Source organism: Rattus norvegicus, chromosome 8, assembly GCF_021556685.1.
Source record: "Rattus norvegicus strain SHRSP/BbbUtx chromosome 8, alternate assembly SHRSP_T2T, whole genome shotgun sequence".
In the NCBI taxonomy this organism is placed as follows: Eukaryota; Metazoa; Chordata; class Mammalia; order Rodentia; family Muridae; genus Rattus; species Rattus norvegicus.
This window is the reverse complement of record NC_141541.1, coordinates 6,872,670-6,898,720: the sequence shown is the minus strand read 5'-3', so window position 1 is coordinate 6,898,720 and position 26,051 is coordinate 6,872,670. Positions and strand designations below refer to the sequence as shown.

The following is a 26,051-nucleotide window of genomic DNA, read 5'->3' as shown; positions in this document are numbered from 1 at the left end:
CCTTCCAGTTTCTGCCTGTGACTTGAACTGAACCTGTGATACAAATCTGTGTACCCAGATCCTGCTGGAAGAGAACCAGAATCCAGCAGTGGTGACACAGAGGTTTATAGGAGGGTCAAGCCACTGTTAGAGATAGCAAGGCCAGTTAACACCAGAGCCAAACAGATGGTGAGAGGCAAACAAAGGTAACTAAGCAACAGAAACCAAGATTACTTGGCATCATCAGAGCCCAGTTCTCCTACCAAAGCAAATATTGGATATTCCAATGCACGTGAAAGGCAAGATTAGGATGAAAAATCACAATTCATGATGATGTTACAGGACTTTAAGGACATAAATACAAGATAACACAGGTAAACAAGTAGAAGCCCTTAAAGAGGAAAAATCTCTTAAAAATTACAGGGAAACACAAACAAACAGGTTGAACAAAATCATCCAGGATCTAAAAATGGAAATAGAAACAATAAAGACATAAAAAAGAGATAACCCTAAAGATAGAAAATCTAGGAAAGAGATCAGGAGCCATAGACACAGGCATCACCAACAGGATACATGAGATATAAGAGAAAAATCTAAGGGGCACAAGATACCATAGAAAACACTGGCAAAACCAACAAAGAAAATGTAAAGTGCAAAAAGCACCTAACTCAAAATATCCAGGAAATCCAAGACACAATGAGAAGATCAAATCTAAGCATGGTAGGTATAGAAGAGAGTGAAGATTTCCAACTTAAGGGCCAGTAAATATCTTCAACAAAATTATAGAAGAAAATTTCCCTAACCTAAAGAAAGACATGCCCATAAACATACAAGAAGCATAGAGAACGCCAAATAGATTGGACCAAAAAAAAAAAATTGCTCTGGTCAAATAAAAGTCAAAACACCAAATGTACAAAACAAAGAATGAATATTAAAAGAAGTAAGGGAAAAGATAAAGTAACACGTAAAGACAGACCTATCAGAATTGTACCAGACTTGTCACCAGAGACAATGAAAGCCATCCTGGAGAGATGTCATACAGACACTAAAGAACACAATTGTCATCCCAGGTTATTATATCCAGCAAAATTCTCAAATAATATAGATGGAAAAACCAAGATATTGCATTATAAAAGCAAATTTATACACTATCTTTCCACATACCCAGCCCTACAAAGGATAACAAAGGGAAAACTCCAACACAAGGAGGTAAGTGAAACCAAAGAAAAAGTAAGAAAGCAAGAAAGTAATCTTCTTGCAACAAACCCAATAGAAGAGAGCCATGCAAACATAATACCAACTCTAACAACAAAAATAAGAGGAAATAACAATCACTATTCTTTAATATTTCTTAATGTCAATGGACACAATTACACATAAAAGACATAGACTAACCAATTGGATACATAAAGAGGACCCAGCATTTTGCTGAATCCACGAAATACACCTCAGTGATGAAGACAGCCACTACCTCAGAATAAAAGGCTGGAAAACAATTTTACAAGAAAATGGTCCCAAGAAACAAGCTGGAATAGCCATTCTAATATCCAATAAAATTGACCTTCAACCAATAGTTATCAAAAAGGATAAGAAAAGATACTTCATATTAATCAAAGGAAAAATCCACCAAGATAAACTGTCAATCCTGAATATTTATGTCCAAATTCAAGGGCACCTACATTCATAAAAAAAACCTTACTAAATCTCAAAGCACACATTGAACCTCAAAACCCCAGTTTCAGCAGTGGACAAATCATGGAAAAAGCAAAGAAACAGAGACACAGAGAAACTAACTGAAGTTATGAACCAAATAGATTTAACAGATATCTGTAGAACATTTCATCCTAAAACAAAGAATATAACTTCTTAGCACCTCAGGTTACTGTCTCCAAAATTAACCACATAATCAGTGACAAAACAGGCTTCAACAGAAACAAGAAGATTGAAATAAGCCAATGCATCCTATCAGATCACCACAGAATAAGGCTGTTCTTCAATAAAAACAAAAAAGACAGAAAGCCCACATACACATGGAAGTTGAACAATGCTCTACTTGATGATAACTTGGTCAAGGAAGAAATAAAGAAATTAGAGTTTTTAGAATTTAATGAAAAATGAAAGCACAACATATACAAACCTATGGGACACAATGGAAGCAGTGCTAAGAGGAAAACTCATATATCTGAGTGTCTCCAAAAGAAAGTAGATAGAATATACACTAGTAGCTTGATAGTACACCTAAAAGCTCTACAGCAAAAAGAAGCAAATATACCCAATAGGAGTAGAAGGCAGGAAACAATCAAACTCAGGTCTGAAATCAACCAAATAGAAACAAAAAGGACCATACAAAGAATTAACAAAATCAGGAGCTGGTTCTTTGAGAAAATCAACAAGATAGATAAACACTTAGCCAGACTAAGGAAAGGCTACAGAGAAAGTATCCAAATTAATAAAATCAGAAATGAAAAGGGAGACATAACAACAGGATCTGAGGAAATTTTAAAAAAAGTCACCAAATCCTACTGCAAAAGCGTATATTCAACAAAATTGGAAATTCTGGATAAGATGGAAATTTTTCTAGACAGATACCAGGTACCAAAATTAAATCAGGAGGAGATAAACCATATAAATGGTCCTATAACTCCTAAAGAAATAAAAGCATTCATTAAAAGTCTCCCAGCTAAAAACAGCCCAGGAACAGACGGGTTTAATGGAGAATTCTGTTGGATCTTCGTAGAAGAAATACCAATACTGTATAAACTATTCCACAAAATGAAACAGAAGGAACACTACCCAATTCCTTCTATGAAGCCACAAAACACTTATATTTAAACCACACAAAGACCCAACAAAAAAATAGAACTTCAGATCAATTTCCCTTATAAATATCGACAGACACAAAAACAAAAAAACTGTAAACTGAATCCAAGAACATACCAAAACCATCATACATCATCATCAAGTAGGTTTCATCTCAGTGATGCAGGGATGGTTCAATATGTAGAAATCCATCAATGTAATCCACTATCTAAACAATGTCAAAGAAAAAGAAACCACATATATATGGCCACCAAACCCAGACAATATTGCTGATGCCAAGAATTGCATGCTGATTGACATGACTGTCTCCAGAGAGGCTCAGTCAGAGCATGACAAATACAGAGGCAAATGCTCACAGCCAACAATTGATCTGAGAACATGATCCCCATTGGAGGAGTTAGAGAAAGGATTGAAGGAGCTGAAGGGGTTTGCATCCCCATAAGAATAATACCAACCAACCAGAGCTCCCAGTGACTAAACCACCATTCAAAGATTACACATGGACAGACCCATGGCTCCAGCTGCATATGTATCAAAAGAATGGCCTGGTTGGGGCACCAATGGGAGGATAAGTCCTTGTTTCGGCCAAGGCTAGACTCCCCAGGGTATGGGAATATTAGGGCATGGAAGTGGAAGGGGGTAGGGAGTTGTGTAGTGGAAAAGGGATAACATTTGAAATATAAATAAAAATATCCAATAAAAAAAGTAAAAAGAAACATAATTCCTCTGGTTTCTATTAAATGCACATTTCCATGAAAATATCCCAGAAATTCTCTTCCCTTAATCAACTTTTATTATTAAAGTAAAAGAATGCATAAGGATTAAGGATCAACAAATGGGACCTCATAAAACTGCAAAGCTTCTATAAAGCAAAGGACACTGTCATTAGGACAAAAGGACAACCAACAGCTTGAGAAAAGATCTTTACCAACCTATATCTTTTTTTTTTTTTTACCAACCTATATCTTATAGAGGTCTATTTTCCAAAATATACAATGAATTTAAGAAGTTAAACTCCAGAGAGCTAAATAGCCCTACTAGAAAATGGGGTACAGAACTAAGCAAAGAATTCTCAGCTGAGTAATCTAGAATGTCTGAGAGGTTCCTAAAGAAATGGTCCATATCCTTAGTCATCAGGGAAATGAAAATCAAAACAACACTGATATTCCACCTCACAGCAGTCGGTATAGTTAAGATCAAAAACTCAGTTGACAACATATGCTGGTGAGGTTGTGAAGAAAGAGAAACATTCCTCCATTGTTCTTTGGATTGCACACTGTACAATTAGAAAATTAGACATTTCACTACTTGAGGACCTATCCATACCTCTCCTGGGCATATACAAAAGATCCTCAAACATACAACAAAGACACATGTTCCACTCTTTTCATAAATGTGAAAGGAACCCAGATGCCCTTCAACAGAGGAATGGATACAGAAAATGTGGTACATCTACACAATCTATTCTACTCATCTATTAAAAACAATGATTCATGAAATTCATAGGCAAATGGATTGAACTAGAAAATATCACCCTGAATGAGGTAACCCAATCACAAAAAAACACACATGGCATGCACTCATTGATACTATCCCAAAAGCTCAAATGACCCAAGATTCAATCCACAGACGACATGAAACTCAAGAAGGATGACCAAAGTGCAGATGTTCCACTCCTTCTTAAAAAAGGGAACTAAAATATTCATAGGAGGGGATTTGGTGGCAAAGTTTGGAGCAGAGTCTGAAGGAATGTCCATTCACAGCCTGCCACACATGTGGCCCATATATATACAGCCACCAAAACTAGGTAAGATTGATGAAGCTAAGAAGTGCATGCTGATAGTAACCGGACATAGATGTATCTTGAGAGAGACAGCTGGAGCATGTCAAATACAGAGGAGAATGCTAGCAGCAAACCATTTAACTGAGACCTGGACCCCTGTTAGAGGAGTTAAAGAAAGGATTAAAATAGCTCAAGGGGCTTTGCAACCCCATAAGAACAATGCAAATCAATCAGAGCTCCCAAGGGCTAAACCACTACCCAAAGACTATACATGGACTGTCCAGTGGCTCCAGCTGCATACATAGCAGAGGATGGCCTTTTTGGGCACAAATGGAAGGAGAAGCCCTTCATCCTGCCAATGATTTGACCCCCATTATAGGGGAATGTCAGGGGTGGGGTGGGAAGAGGGATGGATGGGAAGGGGAAAACCCTTATAGAAAAGGGGGAGAGGGATGAGATAGGGTTCTTATTTCCGGGAAACTGGGAATGGGAATAACATTTGAAGTGTAAATAAAAATATACAATTTAAAGCAAAGAAAAGAAAGAAACCATAGATGTAAAGCCTTCTCATATGACTCTATCCTTAGTGCTTCCACTGGGACCGAGGAAGCATGCTTCTACCCGTCTTGGATAGCCAATTAGACACTGCTGAGATGAACTGTGCAAGGATATTTGGAACCACAGTTAATTTTTGTACAATAATTATAGTGACTTCGAGCACATGGAATTTCTAAGCCATTCTTGGCATTAAATGTAAACATGTCTGGTAAGGTGCATATTTATATTGACTCCCACTCATCTGAACTGTGTGAACACTAGTTTTAATTCATGGAAGTAGAAGTGCCTGATACTGCATCAGTCAGTACTTGTTTTGGTTTTGACTCCTATTGAAAACAACCAGTCTGTCAAGTAGCAACTTTCATGATGGTAGCACTGTTTTGTGTTGGTTAGTTTTGGACACTGTTAAAGCTGTCGTAATTCCATCTTTATTTTGCATTGTAGACTTATTTGTTCTTTAGGTGTGTTTTTAGTTGTTTTCTCTTTGATATTTAAAGTCTGCAGTAATATCTACTTCAAAGTGTTTCTTTTTGTAAGCTTTGTGGACCAATATGAAAACTGTCAGAGGGATTGAAGTTCAGGTTTATGTCTACGAAAATTTAGATACTAAGGAAGAATTGTGCTATTTATTAATATATTCATTTAGAAGTAACATTTCTTTTTTATAAGACTGTGGGTATAGCTTAGTTTTTTTATTATTTTATTTTCCATCTTTATTAAATTGGTTATTTATTATTTACATTTCAAATGTTATTCCCTTTCCCGGTTTGAAGGTCAATATCCCCCTAACCCCCCATCCCCTTCTATGTGGGTTTTCCCCTTCCTGTCCTCCCACCATTACCGACCTTCCCCCAACAATCCCGTTCACTTGGGGTCCAGCTTTGGCAGGGCCAAGGGCTTCCCCTTCCACTGGTGCCCTTACTAGGTTATTCATTGCTACCTATGAATTGGAGCTCAGGGTCAGTCCATGTATATTCTTTGGGTAGTGGCTTAGTCCCTGGAAGCTCTGGTTGGTTGGCATTGTTATTCATATGGGATCTCAAGCTCCTTCAGCTCTTTCAGTCCTTTCTCTGATTCCTTCAGCAGGAGTCCCGTTCTCAGTTCAGGGGTTTGTTGCTGGCATTCGCCTATGCATTTGATGTATTCTGGCTGGCTGTGTCTCTCAGGAGAGATCTACATCTGGTTCCTGTCGGCCTGCACCTCTTTGCTTCATCCATCTTATCTAGTTTGGTGTCTGTGTATGTATGAGCCACATGTGGGGGCAGGCTCTGAATGGACGTTCCTTCAGTCTCTGTTCTAAACTTGGCCTCCCTATACCCTCCCTCGGGTATTCTTGTTCCCCTTTTAAAGAAGAAATGAAGCATCCACATTTTCGTCATCCTTCTTGAGTTTCATGTGTTCTGTGCATCTTGGGTATTTCGAGCATTAGGGCCAATATCCACTAATTAATGAGTGCATACCAAGTGTGCTTTTCTGTGTTTGCGTTACCTCACTCAGGATGATATTTTCCAGTTCCATCCATTCTCAGATCAATTTTTGTTTGAGTTGAAACTATATTTTTTAAATAGATATTTGGTGTTTTTTAGTAGCCAGAAGATAGTTTTGGAATTTGATTCATTTGATATTTTATTAGATTTGTAGATTATTGGAAGCGAATATATAACAAGTTTTGAAAATTTTTGATAAGCCTATCTTGTATTAGTTATGCACTTTTTAAAATGAATGTTCTAAAGAGAATTTTCTATCTATAAAATACATACTAGAAGTCACTTGGCTTCATAATTCAATATATTAGAAAAAATCAAGAAACATGAGTTGCATGCCTAAGGAAACACACATACATTCAAATAGAACTAATATCCTAACTTCAATTATAATAAATGTATTTTATTATTCAGCTAGACAAATATTCACTCATTTGGGTGGAAAATTCAAATGATTAATAAAACTAAAAGCAAAGCACTAAGGAATCCATAAGCCCCACGTCCCAACAGTCTGTTTCAAGAGGTCCTCTGACACAGAGGAGAGGTACTTGTGCTGCATCCACATCATGTGTCACCTTTTATAAAGTATCCCATCAACATTACTTTTAAGTTCTAAGTCATTTTTTGTCCCTATATTTACCAATGGGTTTCACATTTTTCAAACATTTTTAAACACTTTAATAATTTATTGGATGAATAAATGAATTCATGAACAGAAGAATGAATGAAAGGATTTCCTGTCCCAGTCAAAACTATCATTGTCTCCTTCATCTAAATACAAATGCTACTATATTTTTGCCCCTCGAGATATTCATCCAACTTTGAATCATTCATCAATGTAAAGTAAAACTGAGAGGCGATTTTAACAATATGTCCTGAACAAATACAGTATATCCAACTCAGTCTTTATCTAAATACAAATGATACTATATATTTTTGCCACTCTAGACATTGTATATTCATCCACCTTCGAAACATTCATTAATGTTTGTAAAGTAAAACTGAGATGAACTTTTAATAAGATATCTTGAACAAATCCATTATATGCAACCTAAATTTCCCTTGCCAAATTTTGCAATTTGTTAAAAATAAACAAACAAAAACCTTCACCCTAGATATCATAAAATTCTATTTTTAAATTCTCTCAAATATGTTTAGAATATACCAATCAATAGCTCCAAAAAGAAAAAAGAACAGCTTGACAAGAGCCTAATATAATTATTCAGAATTCAAAATTTTACTTAATACTAGGTCAGTACAGTTTAATTGAACCCTTTAATATAAGATAGTATCAGTAGTTTTTTGTGAGACACTACACCCCTGGTGATAGTGTCTGAGCAGGTCCTGAAGACAAATTGCATGAAGATGTTTTTACCTCTGTTTCAATGCAATGTGTACCTGTATTTTCATGGAATGTGCTCTATGATAGGGTGACTGAAGAAGAGAATATTAGAGTCTGTTCTGCAAGTTACTGACCATTCTGCAAGTTATACAGATACCACCCAGAAGTGGCTATAGTAATACCCCTTTCTGTGACAACCTGAAATGACACCAGTGAAAGAACATCTTCACAGTGTGGAGAACTTTGGACAATACATGTGATCATACATTTTGTTTGGAAGGAGAAATGGTCAAATGAGCAATTGTTCAGTGACTCATAGGCTGTAACCAATTGATTGACTGGATGGTCAAGGATTTGTAAAACAAATAATTGGAAAACTGGTGAGAAAGACAACTATTTCTTTGAATCCACAAATAAGGAGCTTCTAGGAGCAGATATGTCTCAACAACAAAAGAATAAATGACATTAAATGTCACATTTTGTAGATTTCTGACAATTTTGAAAACCATCTATATATTTAATCTGGACTGTTGTCCATTAACTACTATTAGCTATTTCTAATAAATTATCTTGAAACCACCCTAACAGTAAACTCAAAGCTATAAATTAGCTATCTGGTCCCTAACTCATATGTTTCATCATCTCAAATCAGTTTATACAACAGTTATAGGACTGGGTCTAAGCCTTGTATTCTTAAATGGGTTGTATAGGCACAATGTCTATATGAGAGTAGCAATATCAATCCCAATTTTATATCAATAAGAAATTTGTACCAAAGAAAACTTTAAATTTGTATTAAATAAATTCTGTACCAATGTAAGAAATTATAACTTTAACTTAGTAACGAATATAAGGATTTCTACCAAATAAGATTAAGGCTGAAAATCAATTCTAGCTAATTTCTCCCTGTTAAATTATAACTGTTTCTAAATTCCCTAGAAAGACAATCTCAGAACAACCTCCTTCAGCCCTCCAAGTCCAGGACATTGGGGAGCCAATGTGGGGCTAGCCATAGAGGTGGAGAGACCACTGGGGACAGAGGGTAGCAGGAAGTAGCAAGGCATGGTGTCTGGTGTCTGGTGCCTGGTGCCCCGCATTATTTTTAACATTTACCACAACACGTGTGTGTGTGTGTGTGTGTGTGTGTGTTTGTGTGTGTGTATGCACGTAGATGTGTGTGAGCATGTGAGCGTGTGTGTCAATTTCTCAAAATTTCTTTGGAAATTTAAATATTCCTAGCACAAATTGTGTTCAGCATTCTTTTCACCTGCTGTTTATGCACTGTATTCTTCATGAACTGTCTCTTCTATATAGCTGTAAACTGCTGCACAAAGAAAGATAACTACCTTACATGTCTATGAAGACATATTAGGTAATGTTTAACAGAGTAGCTTCCCATAACTCAAGCAAAATATATTTTAAGCCATTTAAAAATATCTGAATAAAAGTATTTTTAAATAAGAAATTTAAAACTTATTAGCACTCAAACATTCCTCTTTAAAAGGGAGTTTCATAAATAAAGAATTTAATAAAGAATATTTTCCAGACATTTGTCTAAAGTCTTCCACTCTTATAATTTTAACTCAACCAAGTCAAAATCAACTACAGACTAACAAAAGACTTGAACAGATGAAACAAGCTAACTTGGGTACAATAAGTGTATAGGGCCACTGGACTTGCACCATGAAACTATCTGAACAGATTGCTCACACTTCTATTAGAGCTGGACACTGGGACCTGGAACACAACAGAGAGTTTTCAGGATAGATAGTGGGTCGTAGTTCTGCCAGCAGTCTTGACACAGCTAGGGCATATCGAAATGGTTGCTATCAGAATTCATTCTAGACACTCAAGAGACCAAACCTTCTTAGTTTTCAAGTCAAAAGAAGTAAAAATCTTCGGAAGATTTGTTAGTTTTGGGTTCTTTTTTTAGGTAGTCACATAGGCACACCTATAAAATGCATTCTTTATTACAACTTAATTACAAGAAACTCTTTCTGCCCTAATATCACTACCCTGCCTAGGTCCATCTCACTTTCTGCAGTCACCTGTCTAATGTGTTTTAATCTTGCAAGACAAAGAAATACCTTTAATGTTCTTTTGTCTTGCCACATCCTAGTAATCAGGAATCTATATTCTCCACATTCCAAGGTGTTTTTAAATTTGTTCTAAATTAGCTAACAGTAGCATCAAAATAAAACTCAAGCTATGGGCTAGTATCATTTTACAGCATAGAAAACCATGTTTGAATATGTAGTTATATTTGTCACAATACTACAAAAGAATGTTCCCCTCAATAGGTTGATAATTTTTCCTGACTTTGTAGCCAAACAGACATTGTGAAGACTTCTTTATAATACTAAAACCTAATTGAATTCTTCATGCTTAATTAAATATCTGAATCCTTGGTGACTATATTATTGGCAACAGTAGACTCCTTTGTTTTTCTTTTATAATGTGACTACACATAGAAGTATAAACTTAGTAGTCACAGGGCATATAAAATATTCTATGCAACATAATTTTTTTTTGGTTATTTTTTTTGGAGCTTGGAACCGAACCCAGGGCCTTGCGCTTCCTAGGCAAGTGCTCCACCACTGAGCTAAATCCCCAACCCCGCAACATAATTTCTTATTTTCAGACATACATAGGGGCATACTACACACATTGCAGTATTATAGGTACTTTTGAAATCATTCTTTTTTTTTTTTTTTTTATTAACTTGAGTATTTCTTATATACATTTCGAGTGTTATTCCCTTTCCCGGTTTCCGGGCAAACATCCCCCTCCCCCCTCTCCTTCCTTATGGGTATTCCTCTCCCAACCCTCCCCCCATTGCCGCCCTCCCCCCATAGTCTAGTTCACTGGGGGTTCAGTCTTAGCAGGACCCAGGGCTTCCCCTTCCACTGGTGCTCTTACTAGGATATTCATTACTACCTATGAGGTCAGAGTCCAGGGTCAGTCCATGTATAGTCTTTAGGTACTGGCTTAGTCCCTGGAAGCTCTGGTTGCTTGGCATTGTTGTACATATGGGGTCTCGAGCCCCTTCAAGCTCTTCCAGTTCTTTCTCTGATTCCTTCAACAGGGGTTCTATTCTCAGTTCAGTGGTTTGCTGCTGGCGTTCGCCTCTGTATTTGCTGTATTCTGGCTGTGTCTCTCAGGAGCGATCTAGATCCGGCTCCTGTCGGTCTGCACTTCTTTGCTTCATCCATCTTGTCTAATTGGGTGGCTGTATATGTATGGGCCACATGTGGGGCAGGCTCTGAATGGGTGTTACTTCAGTCTCCGTTTTAATATTTGCCTCTCTCTTCCCTGCCAAGGGTATTCTTGTTCCCCTTTTAAAGAAGGCGTGAAACATTCACATTTTGTTCATCCGTCTTGAGTTTCATTTGTTCTAGGCATCTAGGGTAATTCAAGCATTTGGGCTAATAGCCACTTATCAGTGAGTGCATACCATGTATGTCTTTCTGTGATTGGGTTACCTCACTCAGAATGATATTTTCCAGTTCCAACCATTTGCCTACGAATTTCATAAAGTCGTTGTTTTTGATAGCTGAGTAATATTCCATTGTGTAGATGTACCACATTTTCTGTATGCATTCCTCTGTTGAAGGGCATCTGGGTCCTTTCCAGCTTCTGGCTATTATAAATAAGGTTGCGATGAACATAGTGGAGCACGTGTCTTTTTTATATGTTGGGGCATCTTTTGGGTATATGCCCAAGAGAGGTATAGCTGGATCCTCAGGCAGTTCAATGTCCAATTTTCTGAGGAACCTCCAGACTGATTTCCAGAATGGTTGTACCAGTCTGCAATCCCACCAACAATGGAAGAGTGTTCCTCTTTCTCCACATCCTCGCCAGCATCTGCTGTCACCTGAGTTTTTGATCTTAGCCATTCTCACTGGTGTGAGGTGAAATCTCAGGGTTGTTTTGATTTGCATTTCCCTTATGACTAAAGATGTTGAACATTTCCTTAGGTGTTTCTCAGCCATTCGGCATTTCTCAGCTGTGAGTTGTTTGTTTAGCTCTGAACCCCATTTTTTAATAGGGTTATTTGTTTCCCTGCGGTCTAACTTCTTGAGTTCTTTGTATATTTTGGATATAAGGCCTCTATCTGTTGTAGGATTGCTAAAGATCTTTTCCCAATCTGTTGGTTGCCGTTTTGTCCTAACCACAGTGTCCTTTGCATTACAGAAGCTTTGCAGTTTTATGAGATCCCATTTGTTGATTCTTGATCTTAGAGCATAAGCCATTGGTGTTTTGTTCAGGAAATTTTTTCCAGTGCCCATGTGTTCCAGATGCTTCCCTAGTTTTTCTTCTATTAGTTTGAGTGTGTCTGGTTTGATGTGGAGGTCCTTGATCCACTTGGACTTAAGCTTTGTACAGGGTGATAAGCATGGATCGATCTGCATTTTGAAATCATTCTTAGAGCCAATGAGGATTTGGATTTTTCTATGTCTACCTTGTCTGTTGTTCTAACAATTGCAGACTTTCACAATGCTATGTGTATGGAGGAGCCGATCAATAAATCTTTATGTAGTAAGTATGCAAGTAAGCCTTGGATAAATGTATAATTATTTATACAGAAAAAAAATCACAGATTTCTTTTTAGAATACAGAAAAGTCAAGTTTCAGAAAGTCTGGTCTGTTGAAATGAGGTACAAAGTGTCCTATCAATCATGCCCCCTAAATCTTCCAAGAATTTATTTCTTCACCTGTACCCACTGTTATTTTAATCTGAGTTAGTTTGTTTTTTTCCTGCATTCCTACCTTTAATATCTCTAGATTTTTCTCCTTCAGATCTCCAGGATACAGCTTCAGATGGTTCTTTCTACAACATTCTTCAGCACAGGTTTCTTTTCTTTGGTAGACTAAATAAATAATCATCCACATGCTTTTGCAAGAAATTCAGTTCTTAAAAGTCCAAACCCTCACAGATATCAGGGCCTATCTGATGTTCCTCCCATCATTATAGCCTGCTATTTTTAATGAACCATGTGCCTTGTTTTCTAATTTACCAAGAGGGTTCATATTTCTTAGCTCTTTTATATACTATGACTTTTGAATCTATTTTCCTCTCTATTTTATCAAACTCTTCATAGTTCCTGGCTCAGTCTATTAACCTTCAGGAGGCACCTCCTATGTCCTCTAGTAAAAGTTTTCCTGACTTAATGTTTCTCTACTCCCAGCATTGTCTTGTCATAGACTATCATCCTCTGTTATTTGACTCTGTGTGTGTGTGTATGTGTGTGTGTGTGTGTGTGTGTGTGTGTGTGTGTGTATTTAAACAGGGTATAGTTTGTAGGCAGTGGTAGACTCAGCAATTCTGTTGAAAAATAATAGGGGAGGAACTTATCTGGAAATTCGGAAAAGCCCCTGAGGAAATCTAAATCTACAACACCACAACCTGAAATATTTTGACCAAAGAAAATCTTGTGCCCAGGGGTTATTAAGAGGAGAGGAAGTGGGTTGTAAAGTAAATAAATAAATTTAATAAAAGGATTATATTTAAACTATATTGGGCAGATATTTCATTTATTTTTCTATTATGCTCTTGCATAATATGAATTATCAGTATCATAAGCTATTGTCTTTATAAAGGAAAGATACATCAAAATCATTATCCTTTAAATTGTTAAAGGACAGCTTGACTCCATTTTTCTTTTTAGTTAACCAAAGTTATACTTTGATCTACTTTGATCATGTCCTTAGCTAGAGATCAGCTTGGCTATTTGCTTAGGTTTGTTCTTCTTCAATTTTTTTGGGAATTACACAATGTGAATTATTTCCTTTGTTCAGAAAATTGACTGACTGTGCAATGTTTCATGGTATGTTAACTGTCTGACCACAAAATCATAACATGTCTGACCACAAAACCATAACATGTCTTACCGTAAACCCATAACATGTACCTTTTGCATGATCATAAAATAACTGTAAAATTCTATTCTTTTAATCACTTGCTCATTGTCATGAGAATGCCTTTTTTGTTTCTAGGCTGGGCTACTTTTATTCTCCTATTTCTTAGAAGAGTATAAGTCTGGCTAAGGCATAAAATTATTATTTTTTTTGTCTTATAACAAGAGCAACAACAAAAAGAATGAGATAGCATCCAATCATGAAAACAGATCACTGGTTCTTAAATTGTGGGTCATGAACCTTATACAGGGGTTGTCTGAGAGCATTAGAAAGTACAGATACTTGTACTACTATTCATAACAGTAGCAAAATTACAATTATGAAGTATCAATGGAAAAAATTTTATGGCTGAGGTCACCACAGCATGAAGAATTCTATTCAAGTGTCACAACATTAGGAAGGTTGAAAACTGATATAGACAGTGAACAAGAATTTAAGCTCACTGACAAATTCTCAAGCTAAGCACGGTTATGTGAAACATTTACTATGTATAATTACTTTCAGCTACTCTTAAATAGTTAAAACTGAAAGTGTTAATTTTATGATTACCAAAAATCAATAATATTGCATTTATTTATTTGTTTCTTAAAAATGTATTCAATATGCATTCACTTTGAGAAGTAAATGTGAATAATATCTGTGGACCAATATAAATATTCTTTAAATATTGAACAAATGAATCAATCAAATGTTTGGAGTACAATCACACTAATTTCATGATACTTATTCCCTTTACTACTTTACATAAAAAACAATACTGTGATTTTTATTCACAGTAAATTTGACCAATTTGCTTATTCATAAAATATTTATGGAGTTACTAATATGACAGGGTAAACACTGCAATATTCCATCTTTTATTCTTTCAGCTTTAACTGGAATTTGATCTCTTTGATGAGAAATCTTACAGGGAATTACCTAACTCTGTATTCTACGAACTCAAGGTTAAGATTCCAGAGATAACTTATTTTAACTTTTGTTAAATTACTTCCTTATGGGAAATTATGCAGTACTTGCCTGCAACTACAGAACAAGATGGCAGGGGGAAAAAAAGGCAGGATGTGGTTTCTTCCTTCAAAAACCCAAAACAATGGACACCTGGTGAAACACTTAGGACCCAAATACCTAGGTGTAGACTCATCCAACTAGATTAAACTTTATAGTTTTTTATAGACTTTTTATAGGCTATCAACTGTGTCTCTGTGGTCATCTCTCGTGGGATCCTTCTAACAATAATATATGCTAATGCTGTTCTAGGTTTTGGTGGCACCGAATAGGTTAGTGTTTAGAGTGATCGGAGTGCACTTAGTAGCTAAGAAAAACCCCACTCTGCCACAAAGTTATGTGTTTGTTTAAAAACAAAAAGTTATGTTGTTCTTGAAATGTAGATAGAAGTGTGGCTCCCCCATTCCTAGGAGTTGGAGTTGAAAGAAGGAATTGTGATTTTCTTTTTTTCTTTTTTTTTTTTTTGTCCACAAAATGTAAACCAATTGATTCTTCTTAATTTCAGAAGACATTTCCTGTCTTTATAGTGTTTCTGGCCTCTTTGTGTAAAAACTGAATGACAGAGTTTTATTTATATACTTGTGGGTTGAGTGTACGACTCTGAAATGAAACAGAGAGGGATATTTAATAGATTTTTACATTTGTCAAAGGGACTTGTGCCTTAGCTATGAAACACAATAACTAGAGTGAGGTTGCTTGAATAAAAATAGCCTTGGTAGAGCCATAGGGAGTGGCACTAATAGAGGTGTGGTGTTGTTGCATTATCTGTGGCATTGGGGGAGGTATATCTTTGCATAGAGAATTTGAGTTTTCAAATGATCAAGCAGGGCCCAGTGTCACTCAATCTTCCTAATGCCTGCCCATCCAGATATAGAACTCTCAGCTACTTCTCTAGCACCATGTCTACTTCCATGCTGCCAAGCTTCGCAACATGAAGATATTCAGACAAACCTCTAAACAATAAGCCAGCCCCAATTAAATGTTTTGTTTTATAAGAGTTGCAGTGGTTACCATTTGTACCTCTTCACAGCTCTATAAAACATGACTAATACCCTGAAAAGAATTGCCCTTTTTTTTAATTTAGGAAAGTTTAATTACTAGTCACTCCTTACAAGGATACCAGAAAGCTTTCATTTTGAAAAAAAACAAAAACAAAAACAAAAACAAAACAAAAACAGACAAGGAAAAGAGGCACCTTCAAAGAAAAGCAAACAAAAAAATGCTCTGTTTGCAAATGAAAGAAAGGTGTTTTACCTGCCAATGTTGTCACAGTTAAATATGCAAGATAGGAGGAGGGAAAACAGCTTGATAGCTCCAAGATTTGTAATAATTTCCCCTCCATTTGTCCTTTGAAATCCAGAAGAGGGATTTCTTTTGAGTCCTTTTTCGTCCATTTTCTCTAGACAGTTTTGTCAGTTCCCCCTCAGTCACGCCTGCACCCGGAGGCTGTACATCAATTTATTCAAGGATCATTTAAGACTTTAATTAGTTTTTTTCCTGCTTTCCATTCTGTTTGTAGTCTTCCTCAGTCTGTATACATTTTTAATTCCCAAAAGGTACCTTTCTAGGAAGATTAAATAAATATTTCAAGTATACTTTGTACATTCCAGAGCTAAAGCAAAATATTATCGAATTGCAAAGGAAAAGAACTTCAATGGCAAAAACACCACCCTGTTTCAATTAATATATCCCATTTCAATTCAGATTTTACATGTCACATAATTAAAATTAGTTTTTAAGATATGGCTGTCCACATGATCAGTTGGTTTGTTCTGAAGAAATAGAGTGTTTAGTGACTTTCCATGGGATTGCAGTTAAGAACTAAGCCCTGCCAATGTCTCCCATGCTTCCCACAGCACATTCAGACAATAGCAGAAAGTTGTTCACAGGAAGACAACACAGAAATGCTACTGCTGAAAATGCAATGTGTGTGTGGCAAGATTGGACTTGGAAAAAACAAAACAAAAAAACAAACCAAGAATAGTATATTCCTCTTTGGAATGGAAAATTTATTTCATAAAGCCATCAAGAGATGAAAACAGATAACTTATTTATATCTACAAGGCATGGAAGCAGAAATCATGTTGTGCGAACTTTTTACATTATACCTATTTATCTATTTATGTGTATATTTGCTTGCATTCATGTTATACTGCACATGTGGAGGTCAGAGGACCTGTGCAGCACTCAATTATTTTCTTCTAGCATGTAAAGTTAGGGATTTAAATCAAGTTTTTGGCATGTCAGTAGGTACCCTTACCCTCTAAGTCATCTTACTAGTCTAGAAGTCACTTCTTTCTGTAGATAATAAAATTCACATATTTTTGTTCTTTGACAATTTAATACATGTATATAGTGTCTGTTGGTTACACTCTTCTTCTCACCCTCTCTTATTACTCCCTTACCTGTTCTGTTTACCTCCATCATCCCTACCAGTCCCTTTCCTACATGACTTCTTAATTGAAGAAAATAATAATTAAGATCAATATACACTTAAAAACATATTGAAAGAAAATATCAACTTATTGAAAACATCATTACTTTCCCTGATAAGTTCATTTGGTACAAAATTACCTCTGGAGATCTAGCTCCTGGAGAGAAGTAGCATGAGACAGAAATTAGGAACTTGGCCTTGTCACAGACTACTGCAATGTAAGACTGATTATTCTGTTACAACTCTGAAATGGTTTCTGTTACAGTTATTTCCCAATGAAGTAGTTTATAGACTGCCAAGCATATTTCCAAGAAAGCTCTCCAAAAAATGAATATTTCTATTTATTTATTTATTTATTCATTTTTATTTACTTATTTATTTTAGACATGAAGTATGTTTATTAGGAAGAACACTCACAAATGGTTCCCATAAACACTTAGCCTATGCTGGAACACAAAGGCATATCACAACAGAGTCTAGAGTCCATTAGGTTTTGCTTACTTACATCAGCAAAGAATTTTCTTGGCAGTTAATTTTCAGGGCACAAAAACTACATCTATGGCACCAACATGGAATTTAAAAACAAGTTGGATTTTAAAGTGACCCCAATGCAAAAAAATGAAAGAACTATCAAACAGGTCTCTGAAGCAGTCTAGGATGCTATGATACAGACCTGACCACATACCTCCCCGGGCTCTCAGCACTGATGGTGCTACCTACAGGCCTCTGCTCATTTCCCATAAACATCCCAAAACAACAAAGAAATGCTATGTAAGAGACAAACAGAACTGGTCATCTCATACCACAAACAGGCATGCCGAAAACACAGGGCCAGATGCGGCACACAGTTTAGTGATGTTCCAAGAGGGCAATCCCAGGCACTGAGATACAGCTTAGGAAAAAATATGCTGGAGTGAACGGGTCTTCCCATCTGTGGTTGTCACTTGGATTAGACTTCCTGAGTTTGGCCATTTGTTCCCAGTGATCCAGTCATGGAAGGTCTCCACCAGGACCTCTAAGTGTGTCCAGGAGCTGAAGTCTGCCTTGGGCATTGATTTCTTGTCCATCGGAGTATCCAGGGTAATGGGGAGCACAGCAATGGTGGTAGCCCCGGGTGTCATGCCACTTTTCTTCCCTGCAAGGTTCTGGCAAGGCTGATGGATGGCTCTCTTAGCCATGACATAGATGATCATCCCAGGAGTCCTAACCAAGGCAGCTTTGCCCCCAGCCAGGGTCGAGAGACCTTCTTCCTTCAGGTGCTTTGTAACCAAGTGTCAACATACTCTATTTCTATAACAGGTCACAGCTTTTAAAGGGTAACTTGGATTTGGCCTTGTCCCAGCCCATCCTCCAGTCACACAGAGAATCGCATCCACCTTCTGGTCACCTAGAAGCTTTCCAACTTCAGCAGTGACCTGGTCAGCCTGTTCCATGAATGAATCTGTTGTCTTAACAACCACACTGGCACTGGCCTCTTTGTTCTCCATCACATCGATGCTGGCAACTCACCAGTTGTGGGCTGGAAGGCCCACAGGCAGCAGAAGCCCAGAGTGTGGGTGCCATCATACACCAGCACCTGGTGCCTGAACATGCCATCCAGCTCCTGACAGGCTTCCATGGTACTGAACACCAAGGTCAAATGCACTCCATGCTCACAGCTCCACTGTGAGGAACTCTTATAAATCAATTTTTAAAACCGATGTCTTTAAACTCAAAACTTTAGTGGATTTAGAAGGTCTGGATAGAGATTACATTTAGGGTACTATTTTTTGTAACTATAAAATGATTTTTTGAAACTGCTCCCTGCATCCAAATCCTGTGTGAGGGAGAGCTAGACCTTCAGAGGGGCAGACACTCTTGCAAAACCAGAGGAGACTACTCTCTGCCCACAATCCTGACTCAAGAGGAAAATGTGTTGTGCCAACTGTGCCCCCTGTACACAGGGACCTAGGAGAAGTAGGGGTAGGCCCTTCTGGTTCCCGCTCACAGGGACAGCTGAAAGCCAGAAGACAGGAATGGCTACTTGATTGAGAGTAGAACACTCTGTTCCCATAACTGGCTGAAAGGAAATAGGAAAAGAGGTCTACAGCACTCCTGAAGCATAGGCCTACAGGACAGTCAAGCCACTGTCAGAAACCGCAAGACCAGGTAACACGAGAAACAACCTGATGTCAAGAGGCATCAACAGATACAGGAAGATCGAAATAATCGCATGCATCCTGTGATACCACCACGGGTTAAGGCTGTTCTTCAATAACAATAAGGAAAGAACGCCCACATATATATGCAAGTTGAACAATGTTCTATTCTTTTTTTTTTTTTTTTTTGGTTTTTTTTTTTTCGGAGCTGGGGACCGAACCCAGGGCCTTGCACTTCCTAGGTAAGCGCTCTACCACTGAGCTAAATCCCCAGCCCCCCAACAATTGTTCTATTCAATGATAACCTGGCCAAGGAAGAAATAAAGAAATAAATTAAAGACTTCTTAGAATTTAATGAAAATGAAGGTACAACATACCCAAACTTATGGGACACAATGAAAGCTGTGCTAAGAGGAAAACTCATATCTCTGAATGCCTGCAGAAACAAGAGAGAGCATATCAGCAGCTTGACAAAACACCTAAAAGCTCTAGAACAAAAAGAAGCAAATTCAACCACGAGGAGTAGAAGGCAGAAAATAATCAAACTCAGAGCTGAATTAACCAAGTAGAAACAAAAAGACTATATAAAGAATCAACACAAACAAAAACTGGTTGTTTGAGAAAATCAACAAGATAGATCAACCTTTAGCCAGACTAAGCAGGGGGCACAAAGAGTGTGTCCAAATTAACAAAATCAGAAAGGAGAAGTGAGACATAACAACAGAAAAAGAGGAAATTAAAAAATCATCAGATCCTATTACAAAAGCCTATATTCAAAACAACTTGAAAATCAGAAGGAAATGGACAACTTCCTAGACAAATACCAGGTACCAAAGTTAAATCAGAAAGAAAGAAACCATTTAAACAACCCTGTAACTCTGAAAGAAATAGAAACAGTCAGTAAAAGTCTCCCAAACAAAAAGAACCCAGGTCTGGAAGGGTTCAGTGCAGAATTCTATCAGACCTGCATAGAAGACTTCATACCAATACTTTCCAAACTATTCCACAAAATTGAAACAGATAGAGCACTACCAAATTCCTTCTATGAAGCCACAATTATTACTCTTATACCGAAATCACTTAAAGATCCAACAAAGAAAGAGAACTTCAGAGCAATTTCCCTTATGAATATTGATGCAAACCTATTCAATAAAATTCTGGCAAACAGAATCCAAGAGCACATCAAAATAATCAGCCATCATGATCATGTAGGCTTCATCCCATGGATGCAGGGGTGGTTTAATATATGGAAAACCATCAATGTAATCCACTATATAAACAAACTGAAAGATAAAAATCACATGATCATTTCATTAGATGCTGAGAAAGCATTTGACAAAATTCAACACCCCTTCTTGATAAAAGTCCTGGAAAGAACAGGAATTCAAGGCTCATACCTAAGCATAGCAAAAGCCATATGTAGCAAACTGGTAGCTAACATTAAACTAAATGGAGAGAACCTTGAAACAATCCCTCTAAAATCAGGGACTAGACAAGGCTGCCCCTCTCTCCCTACTTATTCAATATAGTTTTTGATTTCTAGCCAGGGAAATCAGACAACAAAAGGAGATCAAAGGTATAGACATATGAAAGGAAGAAGTCAAAATATCACTATTTACAGATGATATGATAGTATATTTAAGTGATCCCAAAAGTTCCACCAGAGAACTACTAAACCTGATAATCACCTTCAGCAAACAGGCTGGGTATAAAATTAATTCAAATAAAGCCTTCCCCTACATAAAAAAGAAACAAGCCGAGAAACAAATTAGGGAAATGACACCCTTTATAACAGTCCCAAATAATATAAAATACCTCGGTGTGATATTAACCAAGCAAGTGAATGATCTGTATGACAAGAACTTCAAGTATCTGAAGAAAGAAATTGAAGAACTCAGAAGATGGATAGATCTCCCATGCTCATGGATTGGCAGGTTTGATATAGTAAAAATGCCATTTTACCAAAAGTGATCTACAGATTCAATGCAATCGCCATCAAAATACCAATTCAATTCTTCAGAGAGTTAGACAGAACAATTTTCAAATTCATCTGGAATAACAAAAAACCCAAGATAGCTAATACTATCCTCAACAATAGAAGGACTTCTGGTGGAATCACTATCCCTGAACTCAAGTAGTATTACAGAGCAATAGTGATAAAAACTGTACAGTATTTGTACAGAGACATGCAGACAGACTGGTGGAATAGAAGTGAAGACCCAGAAAAGAACCCACACACCTATGGCCACTCGATTTTTGACAAAGGAGCCAAAACCATCCAATGGAAGAAGGATAGCATTTTCAGCAAATGGTGCTGTTTCAACTCAAGGTCAGCATATAGAAGAATGCAGATCAATCCCATCTTATCTCCCTGTACAAAGCTTAAGTCCACGTGGATCAAGGACCTCCACATCAAACCAGATACACTCAAACTAATAGAAGAAAATATGGTGAAGAGTCTCGAACACATGAGCACTGGAGAAAATTTCCTGAAAAAAACACCAATGGCTTATTCTCTAAGATCAAGAATTGACAAATGTGATCTCATAAAACAACAAAGATACTGAAGCAAAGGACACTGTTGTTAGGACAAGTCAGCAACCAACAGATTGGGAAAAGATCTTTACCAGTCCTACAACTGATAGAGGGCTCATATCTAAAATATACAAAGAACTCACAAAGTTAGATGGCAGGGAGACAAATAACCCTATTAAAAATGGGGTTCAGAGCAAAAAAAGAATTCACACCTGAGGAATTCCATATGGCTGAGAAGCACATAAAAAATGTTCAACATCTTTAGTCATAAGGGAAATGCATATCAAAACAACCTTGAAATTCCACCTCACACCAGTCAGAATGGCTAAAATCAAATACTCCGGTGACAGCAGATGGTGGGCAAGATGTGGAGAAAGAGGAATAGTCCTCGATTGTTGGTGGGATCGCAGGTTGGTACAACCATTCTGGAAATCAGTCTGGAGGATCCTCAGAAAATTGGACATTGAACTACCTTATGATCCATCTATACCTCTCTTGGGAATATACCCAAAAGATTCTACAACATACAACAAAGACACAAGCTCCACTATGTTCATAACAGCCTCATTTATAATAGTTAGAAGCTGGAAAGAACCCAGAGTCCCTTCAACAGGTTAATGGATACAGAAAGTATAGTACATCTACACAATGGAATACTACTCTGCTATCAAAACAATGACTGTATGAAATTCATACGCAAATGGATGGAACTGGAAATTATCATTCTGAGTGAGGTAACCCAATCACAGTAAAACACACGTGGTATGCAATCATTGGTAAATGGATATTAGTCCAAATGCTCGAATTACCCTAGATGCACAGAACACATGAAACTCACGAATAATGGCAAAAATGTGAATGCTTCACTCCTTCTTTTTTTTTTTTTTTTTTTTTTTTTTTTTTTTTTTTTTTTTTTTTTTTTTTTTTTTTTTTATTAACTTGAGTATTTCTTATATACATTTCAAGTGTTATTCCCTTTCCCGGTTTCCGGGCAAACATCCCCCTCCCCCCTCCCTTTCCTTATGGGTGTTCCCCTCCCAACACTCCCCCCATTGCCGCCCTCCCCCCATAGTCTAGTTCACTGGGGGTTCAGTCTTAGCAGGACCCAGGGCTTCCCCTTCCACTGGTGCTCTTACTAGGATATTCATTGCTACCTATGGGGTCAGAGTCCAGGGTCAGTCCATGTACAGTCTTTAGGTAGTGGCTTAGTCCCTGGAAGCTCTGGTTGCTTGACATTGTTGTACGTATGGGGTCTCGAGCCCCTTCAAGCTCTTCCAGTTCTTTCTCTGATTCCTTCAACGGGGGACCTATTCTCAGTTCAGTGGTTTGCTGCTGGCATTCGCCTCTGTATTTGCTGTATTCTGGCTGTGTCTCTCAGGAGCGATCTACATCCGGTTCCTTTAGGCCTGCACTTCTTTGCTTCATCCATCTTCTCTAATTGGGTGGCTGTATATGTATGGGTCATATGTGGGGCAGGCTCTGAATGGGTGTTCCTTCAGTCTCTGTTTTAATCTTTGCCTCTCCCTTCCCTGCAAAGGGTATTCTTTTTCCTCATTTAAAGAAGGAGTGAAGCATTCACATTTTGATCATCCGTCTTGAGTTTCATTTGTTCTAGGCATCTAGGGTAATTCAAGCATTTGGGCTAATAGCCACTTATCAATGAGTGCATACCATGTATGTCTTTCTGTGAATGGGTTAGCTCACTCAGGATGATATTTTCCAGTTCCAACCATTTGCCTACAAATTTCATAAACTCGTTGTTTTTGATAGCTGAGTAATATTCCATTGTGTAGATGTACCACATTTTCTGTATCCATTCCTCTGTTGAAGGGCATCTGGGTTCTTTCCAGTTTCTGGCTATTATAACACATGAAACTCACGAATAATGGCAAAAATGTGAATGCTTCACTCCTTCTTTAAAAGGGGAACAAGAATACCCTTGAGAGGGAATAGGGAGGCAAAGTTTAGAACAGAGGCAGAAGGAACAGCCATTTACAGCCTGTCCCACATGCGGCCTATACATATATAGCCACCAAACTAGATAAGATGGATGAAGCATAGAAGTTTAGGCTGACAGGAACAGGATGTTGATCTTTCCTGAGAGTTCTAGCCAGAATATGGCAAATACATAGGCGAATGCCAGTAGCAAACTACTGAACTGACTAAGGGACCCTTGATGAAGGAATCAGAGAAAGGACTGAAAGAGTTTGAAGGGGCTTGAAAGTCCATATGAACAACAATGCCAACCAAACAGAGCTTCCAGGGACTAAGCCACTACCCAAAGACTATACATGGACTGCCCCTGTTCTCCAACTGCATAGGTAGCAATGAGTAGCCTATTAAGGGCACCAGTGGAAGGGGAAGCCCTTGGTCTTGCCAAGTCTGAATCCTCAGTGAACGGGGTTGTTGTGGGGAGGGCGGTAATGGGAGCAGGATCCGGAGGGGAACACCCATATAGAAGGGGATTGGGAGGGGTTAGGGTGATGTTTGCCTGGAAACGCGGAAAGGTAATAACAATTGAAATGTAAATAAGAAATACCCAATTTAATAAAGATGGAGAAAAAAAAAGGAGACTCATTTAATAAGCTCTTTCTTGTCATCAGTATTTATGGAAATTCTTTTAAAAATAGAAAGCTGATGTAATTTCTACCTGCTGTTTGCTCAAATTGATTGTGTCATGGCCCTCTTTCATGGTCAAAAGGAATGATGATTCACACTGCTTAGAGCCTCCTATGGATCTTACTACGTCATATTACATTCTTGCTTACTTGAAAGTAGTTGAATGACTCAAAGCAGAAAGCACAGGTGCTCTAACTTGAGTGTCCTTTCTGTGTAGTGATGTTCAATAGAAACAATATAGGGCTGAGATGTAAGAAAATCTTACTTAACATAATACATATAAACCATTACCTTTTTCTGTAAATATGTAAAATTTAAAAATGACTTCTAAATATATTTCTTAGAAAATCTGAAAGCTGGTATATAGTTTCCTTTTACAGAGATAGTCATATCTAAGGTGTTTGAAAGCATAATTATTTCTATATTAGACAGAAACTCCATTACGCTCACAGAAGCTAATCTCAAACTTTTATGAATGAAAATTGTATGAGGGCAGAAACACTATCAGATAGATGTGTCATTATTACCTATCATGTGGAAAGGAAAGAAGAAAAAAAATTGAAATATATTTTTGGAGAGTTGGTTCCAATGACCCATGAACAACAACCAAAAAAGAGAGCTGAGAAATGGAGAATCTGAAGAAAAGTGGGATGTACCATTGTCATAATTATTTTGGTAGAAACAAATTCAGTGTTTGTAAGAAAAGCAGGGTGCTTCTATCTCATAGGCACTTAGGGAGAAATATATAATAGTGGTAATGATGAACGCAGAGATAATCTATCATCATTCCTCAGACCCAAACAAATGCCATGAACATGATTAAGTTTCACTGTTAAATAAAATGTCACATTCAAAGACTGCATCTATTTAGTTCTTATTCTAGATGACTGCTTCCTGACACATGTAGGTAAAGAGACAAAACTGAACAAGGTGGTACTATTTGCATATATAAACAGTTACTTGTGTTTCTTTTCTCAGACAATAGATTTTTTCATTTGATGAAAAGAAATGATTCCTCTCTAACTATGCAATTGTCTTCACTAGGGTTTCTTTGGTGTGAAGAGACATCATGACCAAGGTAACTCATTAAAAAAATAGAAAAAAACCAAAAACAACAGCAGCAACAATAAAGCCCCACATACAAAACCACAAACAAAACAAAAAGCATTTAATTATAGTTTTAAAGATTAGTCCATTATTACCATGGTGGGAAGCATGTCAGCATCTAAGCAGAAAGTTCTACACCTTGATCCACAGGCAGCACAGAGGAGACTGTGTGCCACATTTGGCACACCTTGAACATATATGACCTCAAAGCCTTCCTTCACCGGAACAGACTTCCTCTAACAAGACCATACCTACTCCAATAGGGCCACAAAACTTAATAGTGCCACTCCCTATGGCCAAGCTTGAGTCTATGTGAACCATGCCAGTA

General features: G+C 37.4%; 1 protein-coding gene and 1 pseudogene across 1 annotated transcript in view; both read right to left on the bottom strand.

Moving 5' to 3' along the window:
* The window catches only part of Gucy1a2 (guanylate cyclase 1 soluble subunit alpha 2), a 400,211-nt gene that overhangs the window by 62,846 nt on the left and 311,314 nt on the right, over positions 1–26,051 (bottom strand).
* LOC148003928 (dihydropteridine reductase pseudogene) lies at positions 18,148–18,900 on the bottom strand (annotated as a pseudogene).